Genomic DNA, 14572 nt, shown 5'->3' on the forward strand with positions numbered 1-14572 from the left:
ATCCCACTGAGCAATGAAAATCCCATTGAGTTTTATTCAAATAAAACTCAAAATAAAAAGCGAATATAGTGGTACATGCAACCATCTACTTGCCTTATACTTATGTTTTTGATAACATTCCTTAATACAATGTAAATATTAATCTAATGGTAATACCAAAAGTTTATGGTTTATTGTCTGAATGCCCTGTGTTTATCTTATTTAATTATTTGTGGTATCCTTTTTGTTGCAAACTTCTCATTTTGAAATAATTATGGATTCACAGGAAGTTGCAAAGAACACACAGAGAGTTTTCAGATACCATTCACCCAGTTCTGCCCATACATTACATCTTACATAGCTGTGTAGTACAGTAGCAAAACCAGGAAACTGATAATACAATAAAATGTAAGTATGAGTATACTTGTATGACATTTTATCATATGTGTGTATTCATGAAATCACCACTTCAATACACAACATACAGAACTACTGTAGCACCATAAAGGTTCTGATTGCTACCCCTTTATGGCCACATCCAAATCCCTCACAGTCACTGCTTTGTTCATCAAACCCTGACAACCATTAGTCAGTTCTGTCTATAACTTTGTTTTGAGAATGTTATGTAAATGGATTTATAAAGTATGTGACCCTTGGAGATTGCCTTTTTTCCCCCCACTGAAGACAGTGCCCTTGAGAGCCATAGAAGTTGCTGCATATATTGACAGTTTGTTCCTTTTTATTAATAGTATCACATGATACGTAGATACTACATTTTGTTTATCCATTGATGTGTTAAGTAACATTTTTGTTGCTTTCAATTTGGGGCTATTACAAAGAGAGTTGCTATAAAAAATATCACAGTTTTTTTTGTGGATATAAGTTTTTATTTTTCTGGGATAAATGCCCAGAAGTGCAATTGATCTGTTGTATGGTAATGTATGGTTTATTTTTTTAAAGAAACTGCCTTGCTATTTTTCATAGCAACTCTGCCACTTTAGATTTCTACCAGCAGCGTGTGAAGGATTGACTTTCTTCATATTCTCACCAGCATTTGGTGTTGTCACTGTTTTTAATTTTAGCTGTTCTAATAGATGTGCAGTGATGTCTCATTGTGGTCTTAATTAGCATTTCCCTAATGACTATTGATATTGAACACCTTCTTCCATGCTTATATGCCATTCCGTGGATGGCATCCTCTTCAGGGAAAATTCTTTTGCCCATTTTCTAATTAGTTTTTTTTCCTGTGGTATTTTGTGAGTTTGTTATAAATTCTCAATCCAAGTCATTTATCAGATATTTGCTTTGCAAATATTTTCTCCCAGTCTGTAACTTACCTTTCCATTCTGTTTTAATGGGTCTTCACAAACAAAAGTGTTCAATTTTCATGAAGTACAGTTTATCTTTTTTTTTTCTTTTGTGGACATCTTTTGGTGTCATGTTTAAAAACTCTTCACCTAGGCTGAGATCCCAAGGATTTTCTCCTATGTTTTTAAGAAGTGTTATAATTTTATGTTTTTATTTAAATCTACTGTCTATTTTGAATTAAGTTCTGTGGAAGCTGTGAGGCTTAGGTTGAGATTCATTTTTCTGCCCATGAGTATCATATTGCTCCATCAGTTTATTGAAAAGGCTGTTCTTCCTCCACTGAATTGCTTTTTTCCTTTCTTAAAAACAAACAAACAAACAGTATCTGTGTATCTGTTTCTGGATTCTTTTCATCTATGTGTCTATGCTTTTGCTAATTCCACAGTCCTGATACTGTAGCTTATAATAAGTCTTAAAATCAGGTAGACTGATAATTCCTACCACTTTATTCTATTTTTCAGAAATGTTATAGATATTTTACTTCCTTTGACTTTCCATATAAACTTTAGAATAATCTCGTGTATATCTACAGACTATCTTGCTAGGGTTTGATAGGAATTATGTTGTGTGTGTACGACAGTTTACAGAAAATTGATGTCTTTTCTGTGTTGTCTTCTAATTCATGTCATGTTATGTCTTTCCATGTATTTAGATCTTCTTTGATTTCACTAGCACTTTATAATTTATGACCTAGCAGTGCTGTATTTATTTTATTAGATGTATACCTAGGTATTACCTTTTTTTTGAGGGGTTTGAACTGGTGTTGTATTTTTAATTTTGATCTTCATGTGTTCATTGCTAGCATATAAAAATGCAATTGATTTTTTAATGTTTATATTGCACTATGTGACATTTCTGAGCTCACACCTAAATTAATGAACTTTTTAATAGATTTTTGGCTTTGTCTATATAAACAATCAAGTCATCTTCAATTAGAAATTATTTCTTCTTTTCTAATCATATGTCTTTATTTCCTTTATTCAACTGTATCCTGTTGGCTACAAGTTCCAATTCTTTGTTGAATAGCAGTAATGAGACTGGATAATCTTGTTTTATTCCTAAACATGGAGAAAAAGCATTAAGTGTTTTACTACTAGCTATAGTTTATTTGTAGTTTTTTTAATCAAGTTCAAGAAGTCTTTCTATTCCTAGATTTCTAAGAATTGTTATCATGAATGGATGTTGAGATTTGCCAAATACTCTTTCTGCATCCATTGATAAGATCATGTAATTTTTCTTTCTTAACCTCTTACTACAGCAGGTTATATTTCTTAGATTTGGAATATTGTTTTAGCCTTGCATCCCTAGAATAAATCCAGTTAGTTATGGTTTACTAGTTTCTTATGTTTTTTTCTGAATTCTATTTGCTAATGTTTTGTTAAGATTATTTTTTAATGTCTGTGGGGTGACTGGGTAGCTCAGTCAGTGAAGAGACTGACTCTTGGTTTTGGCTTAAGTCATGATCTCAGGGTTCATTGGTTAAAGCCCTACAACAGGCTCTGCACTCACAGTATGGAGCCTGCTTAGGATTATCTCTCTCCCTGTATTCTGCTCCTCCCCTGCTCATATGGTCTCTCTCTCTCTAAATAAATAAATAAATAAACTTTAAAAAAAATTTTTAAAGAAATTTCTTGTCTCTATATATAAGGAATATTGATCTGTTTCTTCCCTCACTCACTCACTCACTCACTCACTCACTCCTGTACTCCTTCTTTTCTTCTTTCTTTCCTTCCTTCCTCCCTTCCTTCCTTCCTTTTCTCTCTTTCTTTTTACCATCTTACCATCTGGATTTTGTATGAGGGTAATATTAACTGCATCAAATGAGTTGAAAAAGTCTTCCCTCTTCTATTTTTTACATGAGCTTGTTTAAAATTAGTTCTTGTTATTTTTGTTAGTTCTTAAAACATGTAGTAGGCTTTTCCAATGAAACTATTTGAGCTTGAGATTTCTTTTTCAGAAGAATTTAATTTCTTTTTTAAATTTTTTTAAATGTTTATTGTTTGAGAGAGAGAGAGAGAGAGAGAGAGAGAGAGAGAGAGAACAAGAGGGGGAGAGGCAGAGAGAGAGGGAGAATCTGTAGCAGGCTCCAGGCTCTGAGCTATCAGCACAGAGCCTGACGTGGGGGCTCAAACCCACAAACTGTGAGATCATGACCTGAACCGAAGTTGGACGCTTAACCAACTGAGCCACTCAGGTGCCCCTTTAATTTCTTAATATAAGCAGCTCCATAACTATTATCTATTTCATATTGGCTGGATAGTGCTAATTTGTGCTTTCAATAATTGGTCCATTTCATCTATGTTGTCAGATTAATTTGTGTAGAGTTATTTTTTATTTGTTCCCTAATTATCCCCTTTGATGCCAGTAACGACTCTAGAGATATCTCTTATTTCATTCATGACATTGGTATCTTCTCTCCTTTTTTCTAATCTGTTACACCAGAGATTCATCATTTTTACTGATCTTTTCCAAGAACCAAATTTCGTTATATTGATTTTCTTCATTGTTTCTCGGTTTTCTCACATAATTAATTTCTGCTAGTTTTGTTTGTTTATTATTTTCTTCCTTCTGCATACTTTGAGCTTATTTTTGTTCCTCTTTTTCTAGTTTCTTGATATGAAAGCTTAGATTATTGATTTGAGATTTTTAATTTTTGCTAATATAGGCCTTTCGTGATATGCATGTCCCTTCACCACTACTTTAGCTGCATCCCACATATATTGATAGGTTAATTTTATTTTCATTCTGTTGAATGTATCCTTTTCCATTTCCTTTAATATTTTCTTTTTGACTTCTAGATCACTTAGAAATATAGTGTTTAGTTTCCAAGTATTTGTAGGTTGTCCTGTTATTGCTCTATTACTGACTTTCTACTCTGATGCTATTGTGGTCAGAGAATACACTGCATGTGATTTAAATTCTTTTTAATATTTTGAGTTTGTTTTCAAAACAAACTTTTTAAATTTAAATTCTTAAATTTAAATTTAAATTCTTTTTAATATTTTGAGTTTGTTTCATTTGTTTTTCATGATTAAGGTATGGCCTATTTTGATAAATGTTCTGTGGACATAATATGTAATCTATGCTTATTATATGGTATAGCCTATAAATGTCTATCAGATCCTGTTGGTTAAAGACAATGTTCAGTTCTTTTATATTTGGCTAATTTATGTCTAGTTGTCTATACACTTGAGAGATGGGGGTGGGAAACTTAACTATAATTGTGTGTTGATCTATTTCTTCTTCAGTCTAGCAGTTTCACTTCACATATTTTGCAGCTCGGTTGTTTAATGCATGCACATTTAGTATCGTGGATTGGCCCTTTTATCACTCTGCAGTGACCCACTCCGTTCCTTGTAATTTTCTTCGCTGGGAAGTCTACTTAGTCTGATATATCAATACAGCCACTCCTGTTTTCCTTTGGCTATTTGCATATTCTTTCTAAATACTTTAACTTTCAAACTCTATTTATGATTATACAGATATTCCCCACTTTTTTAAAAGTTTGCATTATGCCACTTCACATTTATGAAAGATCTACATTAGTACCTCTTTCCATTAATCTAAAATAATCCGGAGAGAATTTTTACTTTTATGAAAAAAGGCAAAAAGAGCACTTAGTCTTTCTTTTGCAGTGAGTCATTAGAGAGGCAGCACCAACCAGTCGCGGCCAGAGTGTCACCACCTAGCTCCTTCCGCAGGAACTATGCTCAGCATCTCGGAATCAAGCCTCCCTAGCTTTGAATTGTATCTGTGAGCATCTGTGCTTTATCTGGATTTGTTTTGTGCATCCATCAGCAAGATATGTCCTAAGGTATCAGAAAAGCCTAAGAGAGGTTATTTTGACATCTGGGAATGCTGGAAATTTTTTCCATATATATTAATGATAACTGCTTCTTTACTTGATACCATTTCATACCATATGAAAGGTTTCCTAAGAACGCTCTGCTTACAGATAGTTGAGGGAAACCTGTATTTTAAGTGAGGTTCTTATAGATAGCATACAGTTGTATCATATTTTTAAATCTACTTTCAATCTTTATCTTTTAATTATTCTAATTAGACTATTTACATATAATGTAGTTATTGATATATTTAGGCTTATGACTGTCATTTTATTTTTTGTTCTTTGTTTTGTTTTTCATTTCTGTGTTTTCTTTTTCTTCTCTTGCTGTAGGTTACTTAAACATTGTTTAGAATTCCATTTTAATTTATCTGTGATGTCTATACGTGTATTCCTTTGTATAGAATTTTTAATTATTTGCTTTAGGTTTTATATTGTATCCACATAACTTATAAGTCTACCAGTCTTTTGCCATCTTTTGTCATCTTTTGACCAGTTTGAGGAGTGTACAAAAACTTTTCTCTCCTTACATTATTCTACCTTAACTCAATTTATAACATAATTATCTTAAATAATTCCTGTTGAGAGCTAAAATAGACAATTTTATAATTTTTGCTTTAATCGTCAGATATAATTTAGAAAACTTAATAGGAAAAGAGAAGTCTGTTGTATTTACCTATAATTTTACTCTCTGTTGTTTTTTTCTTTCTTTTTGTTGTTTCAGAATTTGTTCTTCTGTCATTTCTTTTCTGTTTAGATTACTTCTTTAAGCATTCTTTTAGGGCAAATCATCTGGCAACAATTCTTATTTGCTTTTTGTTTCTCTTTTGTTTATTTTGCTTTATTTTCAGTCATCTGAGACTGTCTTGATTTCCTTTTTATTTCTGAAGGATATTACTCTTGGATGTATATTCTGGAATGAAGTTCCCTTATTTCAGCACTTTAAAATCATGCTATCTCCTTTTGGCCTCCACAAATTCTTATCAGGAATTCACTTGCATTAGAAAACTTTGCCCATATAGGTAATGTGTTGTTTCTCTCTGTCTGCTTTCAAAATTTTTCTTTTCTTTTCATTTTCAGAAGTTTACTACATGTCTGGGCATGAATTTCTTTGGGACTACCATGTTTGGGATTAGCTCCGTTTTTAAATTCCTAAATGTATGTCTTTTGCTAATTTGGGGAAGTTTTCAACCTTTATTTCTTTGAATATGTTTTCCAACTCTTCTTTTTTCTCCTTTTCCTGGAACTCTGATAACATTCATGTTAGATCTCTTGTAATCGTCTCACAGATCTCCGGGTCCCTCCTTTTGCATTATTCTTCCAGATTATATTCTTTCTGTTCAAAATGTGTAATTTTTGTTGTTCTCCCTTCAGGATTCTTCTTTACATTTTCCATTTCTTTGCTTAGGATTTCTTTTAAAAAATATACCAAATGTGTTCATAATCATGGAAGTAGTTTTATGACGACTGATTTAAAATCCTTGTTAGATATTCTAACAGTTGTATCACCTAAGTGTTGGCATCTGTTGATTGCCTTTTCTTATTCAAATTGAGATCTTCCTGGCTCTTTGTTAATTCAAGAGATATTTTAATTAAGTCCTAGATATTTTGGGAACTATGTATGAGACTTTTGACCTCATTAAAATCTTGTTTTAGCTAGCCTTCTTTGCTACTAATGTGGCAGGGGAAGGTAAAGTGCTGCTCATTTCTGCCAGGTTACAGTGAAAGTCCAGATTCCCCACTTTTCTGGCTCTAGAGAAAGTAACTTCTCTTTACTACTGAGTAGTGATAAAGTGACTATCTAGTAGGCCCACTCTGATACCACCTCAGTCAAGAGTAAGGAGGGGTACCCTGTTACCCTCAGTCAAGGATAGAAGTGCAGGATTCCCACATGGTCTCCACTGATGCCAAAGTAGAAAAAGACACACCAGTTATCACTCATTCTGCAAGGATAAGAGTCCTAGCTCACCACTCAGACTTCTTTGAGCCATCCTAAGTGACAGAAGGGTTGGGTAAAAAAAACATGTTTTTTGATGTTTATTTTATTTTTGGGAAAGAGAGAGTCAAAGCTCGAGTGAGGGAGGGGCAGAGAGAGAGGAAGACATAGAATCTGAAGCAGGGTCCAGGTTCTGAGCTGTCAGCACAAAGCCTGTTGTAGAGCTTGAACTCATGAACTGCGAGATCATGACCTGAGCCGAAGCCAAATGCTTAATCAACTGTGCCACCCACTCATTTTTTTTAATGAGAAGTAAGCTTTTATTTTCTTGTTTCACAAATAAGTTTGGCTAAATTGGTTGCTTTATGATGATTAGTGAAAGAGACCAAATTCCATATCCTTGTCTGATTTCTTCAACCTTGGCTGGGCTGTGGCAGCAGCAGGTGCAGCAGTGGTGTTAGTGGCCATGGGGTGGCAGCCACAAATACAGATGAATCAGCCAAGAAGGCCTTGACCTTTTCAGCAATTGGGAAGGTGTAATCAGTCTCCACAGACAAAGCCAGGATCCACTTGTATCCATTGATGGTAGAATGGGGCACTGATGCAACAGTCAGATACCCTATCCGGAGACATATACTGGCAACACTGTGGACACCTTCCAGGAAGCAAGAATGCAGAGTTTCTTCTGTGATGTCAAGCATTTCAGGGTTATAGAGCCTGTCATTGTCAAACATGTGCTGGATGACTATCTAAAAAGAGAAGGAGGAGATGTTCAGCATGTTGAGCAGTATGGCTTCGCTGGCTCCCACTTTGTCTCCATCTTAAATAGCTGCACATCACTCAGGATTTCAGTGGTGCCCCTGGAGATTTTAGTGGTGATGCCTAAAGCCTGGAAGAAGGAGGTCTTCTTGGGCCCCAGAACAGTGTTCTGGACTGGCACAGTGACTTCACATAAGATTATGGCACCAGCACAGCCATAGCTGGTACCTTATAAGCCAGCATCATGTCCCTGATCTCAGTGAGGTCTTCTTTGGAGAACACAAAAGCCACATTCCCTCAAAGGTGAGGCGATAGTTTTTCCAGAGCAGGGTTGTTCTCCAGATGCCTTCAGATAGCCTGTGTATCAGTATTCTTGCCCATCAGCACCACAGCCTTCCTACAGAGGGACATGGGTATCTCCTGCATCTGCTTGGAACCCACATTTCCTGCTCCCACAGTGAAGCATTTTGGATATTCATCCAAAAGTTAGATGATTGTAAGGAAGTAGTTGGACTTCCAGGTCACCCATCTTCCCTGGACCCCATTGCAGCTTATCAGGAATTGCCTCACAAGGTTTAAAGATGATGTCACTCATAAGGAGGCCTGGAGAGAGGAAGGGCCAATTTTTACAACCAGTGGAGAGTGGAAGTCTAGGTTACACCCTAGGCATTTGCTGGTGTGCATGGAGGTGGAGACAAAAGTTTTTCTGTGATGTTTGGATAGAGTAAAGTAGCTGTTTGCTAAACTTTTCTAAAGTTGTTTTTTTTTTTTTTTTAAATCTTGTTAGACTGCCTCTTGTCCTTTAACTAAACAGGAGGAGGCTTTTGTTAGGGCTTTTATTGTCTGTGCCCATTGGTGTTTACAAGTTACTGGCTTTTATAACACCAAATCTGCAATTTATAAAGAAAAAAGAAAACCCACAGGCTTGGTATTGTGTTATTTCCTGGATGCCAAAGTCCCTTGCCAGTCTGCCCTTTTCTCTACAGTGTTTTACCACTATAATTAGCCGAAAGAGTAGAGGATTACTTCTTCATTTTTTAGGAAAGAGAATTCTTTGCTTATTTGTTTTAATTTTGCTACCAGTGTTTTAAGTGATTAATTTCTAAGCTGTCTAGATTACATCTCTAAGACCTTGGGTTGGCTCAGTCAGTTAAGCGTCTGGTTCGCTAAACTCTTGGTTTCAGCTCAGGTCATGATACCACGGTTTTTTGAGTCCGAGCCCCACATCGTTCTCTGCACTGACAGCACGGATTCTGTCTTTCCTTCTCTCTCTGCCCCTCCCCTACTCATGCTGTCTCTGTTTCTTTCAGAATAAATACATAAGCAAAAATATTTATAAATTCTCATATTTCTGACAATGTACTTTTGGTGCCACAGCTTACATATTACATAAGGATAAATGTGTGTGTGTGTGTGTGTGTGTGTGTGTGTGTGTGTGTGTGTGTCTGTGTGTGTCTGTGTGTGTCTGTGTTTCTCTCTCTAAAAATACTCAGAAATTTTGTTTGTTTTCTTTACCCTTGACATTTACGACTTCTACGGGGATAATCACAAAGTTGAGGTGCTCTCTTTATTTATGTTACATGATAGATTTTAAGTCATCTTGATCTCCAGTTTCAAGTGTTTCTTCACCCCAGAAAAATTCATTTTATTACTTCTTGATCATTGATTTTCATCTTGTTCTTGACTGCACTCTAGACTGCAAATTGTATTTTAGCGTACTTTCCATGTTCCTTCCTCACTCTCATTATTTATGTTCTTTTTTTCTTTTGCTTAAGTATTTTGTGAAAGATTTCTTAACATTGACATCTAATTTACTCATGGGGGTTTCTACAATATCCAATATTGTGTACATTCCTCCATTACAGTTTTTACATCAGTTATCATGTTTTTCATCCAAAGTAAAGCATTTGTTTCTGTGAACAGCTGGCATAAGAATTCCTCTTAGAGAGAAAACTCTATTGAAAAAGATTTTGCCTGTGTGTGAGAAGCTAAGGGAATGCTCAGGAAACAAAGATGATTGCTGAGTTGTAATTTGCTAGAGGAGAGGTGGAACGAATCAAGGAGATTCTGGATAGATCTGAGGCACTCACGATGACCTTTGGGTAGGGCTCCAGCATACTTTCCGCATATGGAAGTTTGGTTAATCATTTTGATTAATTTTTTTGTTTGTTTGAAAATGAAAGCACTAAGTATCGTGTTTTATGTCTGGGCCAATGTGTTTAGACCAGTAAATAAGTAAATAACGTAACAGAAAAAACAAGGAGAACATTGTCTCCTTAGCATTGGCATAGATACTTTTGAAACTCTTGGACTCCCAAGAACTATGGAATTGGTGAGGAGGAAAGTACAATCAGGCACAGAAGAAATTCCAGGCAATCTTTCAAAGACTTAAAATCCAGAGATGGAACAATACAAAGGAAGACCAAATGCAAATAGGGAGAAGATGATCATGTGCAAGTCAAAGAGAAAGGCCCGAAGAGAGACAACTTTGCCAACACCTGATCTTGACTTCTAGTTATCCAGAATTGTGAGAAAACAAATTTCTGTTTAAGCCACTTCTTAGCCCCACATCCCCTCCAAAATAAGGTAATGGGGGTGTTCCCATCTAAGATGCGGTAATGATTTTTTGTTTTTCTCTTGTTCTCAATTATTTCTCCTCCTTAGAGTTGCCCATTTACTTTCAGCTTCAGTGACATTTTTATTCCTTGTTAACTCACTGTGCCTATGCTTCATTGAAATTGCAGAAGGGTTGGGGCACCTGGGTGGCTCAGTCAGTTAAGCATCCGACTTCAGCTCAGGTCATGATCTCGCAGTTTGTGAGTTTGAGCCCTGCGTCAGGCTCTGTGCTGACAGCTCAGAGCCTGGAGCCTGCTTCAGATTCTGTGTCTCCCTCTCCCTCTGCCCCTCCCCTGCTCACGCTCTTACTCTCTCTGTCTTTCAATAATAAATAAATGTTAATAATAATACTAATAAAGAAATTGCAGAAGGGTCATTTCAGAGAGTGGGTTTGTTTTGGTTTCAATCAGGTACACCCAAAAGGAGTAGGAGGCAGAATGTTTATATTCACTCTAATATTCTTTTCCAGTTCAGAGGCCCTCAAATCTGAAGACTTAAGGAGATAGCTAGATAACCATGGAGTCATAGCAGCAAGCATGGAACGCTTGGTTGATTACAGCATTGCTCCTGTTCTCTCAGAGGCTCGTTTAACCTTACTTATTAGAAAAACAAACAAGAGGGGCGCCTGGGTGGCGCAGTCGGTTAAGCGTCCGACTTCAGCCAGGTCACGATCTTGCGGTCTGTGAGTTCGAGCCCCGCGTCGGGCTCTGGGCTGATGGCTCGGAGCCTGGAGCCTGTTTCCGATTCTGTGTCTCCCTCTCTCTCTGCCCCTCCCCCGCTCATGCTCTGTCTCTCTCTGTCCCAAAAATAAATAAAAAACGTTGAAAAAAAAAAAATTTCAAAAAAAAAAAAAAAAGAAACCTCATTTAAAAAAAAAAAGAAAAAAGAAAAACAAACAAGAAACCAAACCTTTTGCCTAGGAAGTCCAGCTGCCCTAAGTATAAGCAAGGAACCGTAGATGCCAGCACAGGTTTCCCACTCTCTGTCATCTCAGGTATCTGTGACCTTTCCCAAGGTCATAGTTGAATCAAGATTTATACCTCCCATGTGTCCCAGCAATCTCTCATCTCTGATGCCGGACTTGTTTTAAATTAACTTAATTATGCCTCCAAACCCCCATTCTACAAGGCTGGTGGAAAATTTAATCTCAGAAATTCTCATACTCTGACAACTACCAAGCACCCAAATATGACCTAAGAGAGACAAACTCTTCCCAGGTTTTATTTAGTGCTATGATGTTGAGGAATTTGCCAACAAGATACCATGTACCCATACAGCCATTAGCAGTGAAAGAGTACAGTGGATGAGTGCAGACAATGGAGCCAAATAGTTCTGAGTAAAATATTATCTCTCCTATTAGTTGTGTGGTATTGTATATTATCTAACTTCTCCATGTCTCTGTTTTTCATCTGTAAAATGTAAATTCTAAGATGTGACCTCAGAAGATTTTTATGAGGATTAAATACATAAATAGGGGCGAAGTTCTCCAAACAGTCCCTCACACACAGCAAGCTCTAGACTTGTGTTGGAGATTGTGTTCCCCTGAGTCCTTGCCTTCTATTTCAAGTGCTGTGGTTTCCCAAAGGACATAGATTACTCAGCCCCCTTCTCAATCTCAGTTCTGCCCATGTATGTTTAGTTGCTTCTTCATTCTCCCTTTCCCATCATTTCCCTCAAAATCCTAGGAATCCTCTTTGCTAAGCTTAAAATTGCACAAAAAGAGAAGAAGCATTTTTAGCTTTTTTTCTGCTCATCCTAATCTGTGGCAAAAAACAAAAAACAAAAATTACAGTACTTTCTGGAAACAGAGGGAGAAAGGTAACTCCATATTATCCTGCCAGGTATGAGCTAAGCCTTTGATCATTTATTGGAATGTTGGAGAGAACTAGAATTTAAATCTATGTGCCTAAGCCTTTTTCTTTGTGAGAAAATTTCAGGTTTTTTAAAATCTAATTTCTGCTAGCTAGAATCCTATAGAATTTATAATTTCTTCAAAATTATGGATAAATTGTTTTTACTATGTGTACAATGAGATAATATTAATAAGATTATAGTAATACAGAATAGAGAGGGGGCATATTCCTTTGTCTGCTACCTTATGGAAATAGACAAAGCATATAATCTACTTATAGAAAACTAAAAACAAAGCATACATCAAGCTTTTTACTTTGGATTTACTCATTCACTATTAAATGTGTCTATAATTTCATATTACTTGTCATTTTCTCTTAATAGCGCTTATATTACTATAGTTATATAAAGTTTGACATTCTGGCTTACTTCATGGATTTCAGGCTGAAATGGTACTTAGAATTGATTTTCTCGGAAATATGGTTTGGTGACATAGAAATTGATCATTTTTATTCCAGTAGATAAGACTCTATAATAATTATCTTTATTAGGTATCAATATTTTCTATCTATGCTTTACAAGTATATAAATCTGATTTTCTATCCATATTCTCACTTGTAGTTAATCCATATAAATACATATATATACATATGCACACTTTTTTTTTGTTCATGATTTTATTTTGCAAATGATTACATACATGTATATTTTATATATTCATAAAAATAATTAGGAATGAATAAGTCATGGGAATAAAGGGCATACCATAGGGAATATGGACAATGACATTATAATAGCATTGTATGGTGACAAATGGTAGATACACTTATGGTGAGCAGATCATAATTATACTGAAGTTGATTCACTGTGTTGTAGACCTATTACCACTATAACATTGTGTGTCAACTATACTCAAATAAAAACATTTTTTTAACATATATATATATATATACACATACACATATTTTTAAGGAATATAAATAATAAACAAATACATAAATAAAGAAATAAAATATATACAAAGAGGGGCGCCTGGGTGGCGCAGTCGGTTAAGCGTCCGACTTCAGCCAGGTCACGATCTCGCGGTCCGTGAGTTCGAGCCCCGCGTCAGGCTCTGGGCTGACGGCTCGGAGCCTGGAGCCTGTTTCCGATTCTGTGTCTCCCTCTCTCTGCCCCTCCCCCGTTCATGCTCTGTCTCTCTCTGTCCCAAAAATAAATAAAAAACGTTGAAAAAAAAAAATTAAAAAAAAAAAAAAATATATACAAAGAAAGATACGTATATATACATTTATATATTAATTTGTATATTTACATAATGTATTTATAGAATATTTCAGCAATTTTCAAAAATATATTTGCATATCTAATGATAATTGTTTCTGATGCCCTAGAATAGCCAAATTTCAACAGAAAATAGTCTCCAAAGTTAAAATAATTTACCAATAACATATTGATATAGTTAATACAATTAATATTATATATCATAATGTTTTATTAATTTATACTAATATGTTAATTCATATTAATATAATGCACATTGTGTCTTCATATAAATTCAATTATTGATATAAATTACAAAGTATGTTAATTTGTAATAATATAAAAATATCATATTAAAATGACCACCTGCCTTTAAGTGCTAAATTTAAAAGCACAATTTCAAAATATTAATTAATTTCAATTTTTGTGGGCAGCATTCTTAATTGCAGATGTAAACCTAATAGTTTTTCTTTAAAATTGCCCATGCACATATTTTTGGAAGAACGCCTCATTCTGACATTTTTGTGTTGCTCAAAATTTTCTCTCTAACCTCTTCACCATCACAAAATGTTGGCAGGGTAACAAGAGCACTGGGAGATGATATGAGCATGTAAGTTATGAAAAATCAGAAGCCACTTAGATTTATAGGTGGTCCATAACTTTCAGGAACAGTATCTTCAAAACACCCATGAATTCTGCAAAGTAATTCTATTCTGAGTGTTATATATGAAGAATAAATAGACCTATTATTCTTAAAATACCTGTTCTAAAGATACCATTGCTAGCACCTAGAAAACAGAAGGGTTTTTCAGGTCTCTAAACAAAAAGAAAAAGGAAGTGCTTTAACAAGTCATATACTGGTGTGATTTTGTGATCTTTCAACTCACCTACATCAAGTTTTAGTGAATAAAAGTTGTAGCTACTCAATTGTGTACATTGCATGTTTCCCGCTCCTTGTT

At 35.3% G+C, this 14572-nt stretch overlaps 1 pseudogene; it reads right to left on the reverse strand.

The window, feature by feature from the left end:
- Positions 1 to 7499: 7499 nt before the first annotated feature.
- Positions 7500 to 14572, reverse strand: part of LOC131486309 (large ribosomal subunit protein uL10-like) — a 41406-nt pseudogene continuing 34333 nt past the window's right edge.

The sequence above is a fragment of the Neofelis nebulosa genome, chromosome 9 (genome assembly GCF_028018385.1).
Source record: "Neofelis nebulosa isolate mNeoNeb1 chromosome 9, mNeoNeb1.pri, whole genome shotgun sequence".
Lineage (NCBI taxonomy): Eukaryota > Metazoa > Chordata > Mammalia > Carnivora > Felidae > Neofelis > Neofelis nebulosa.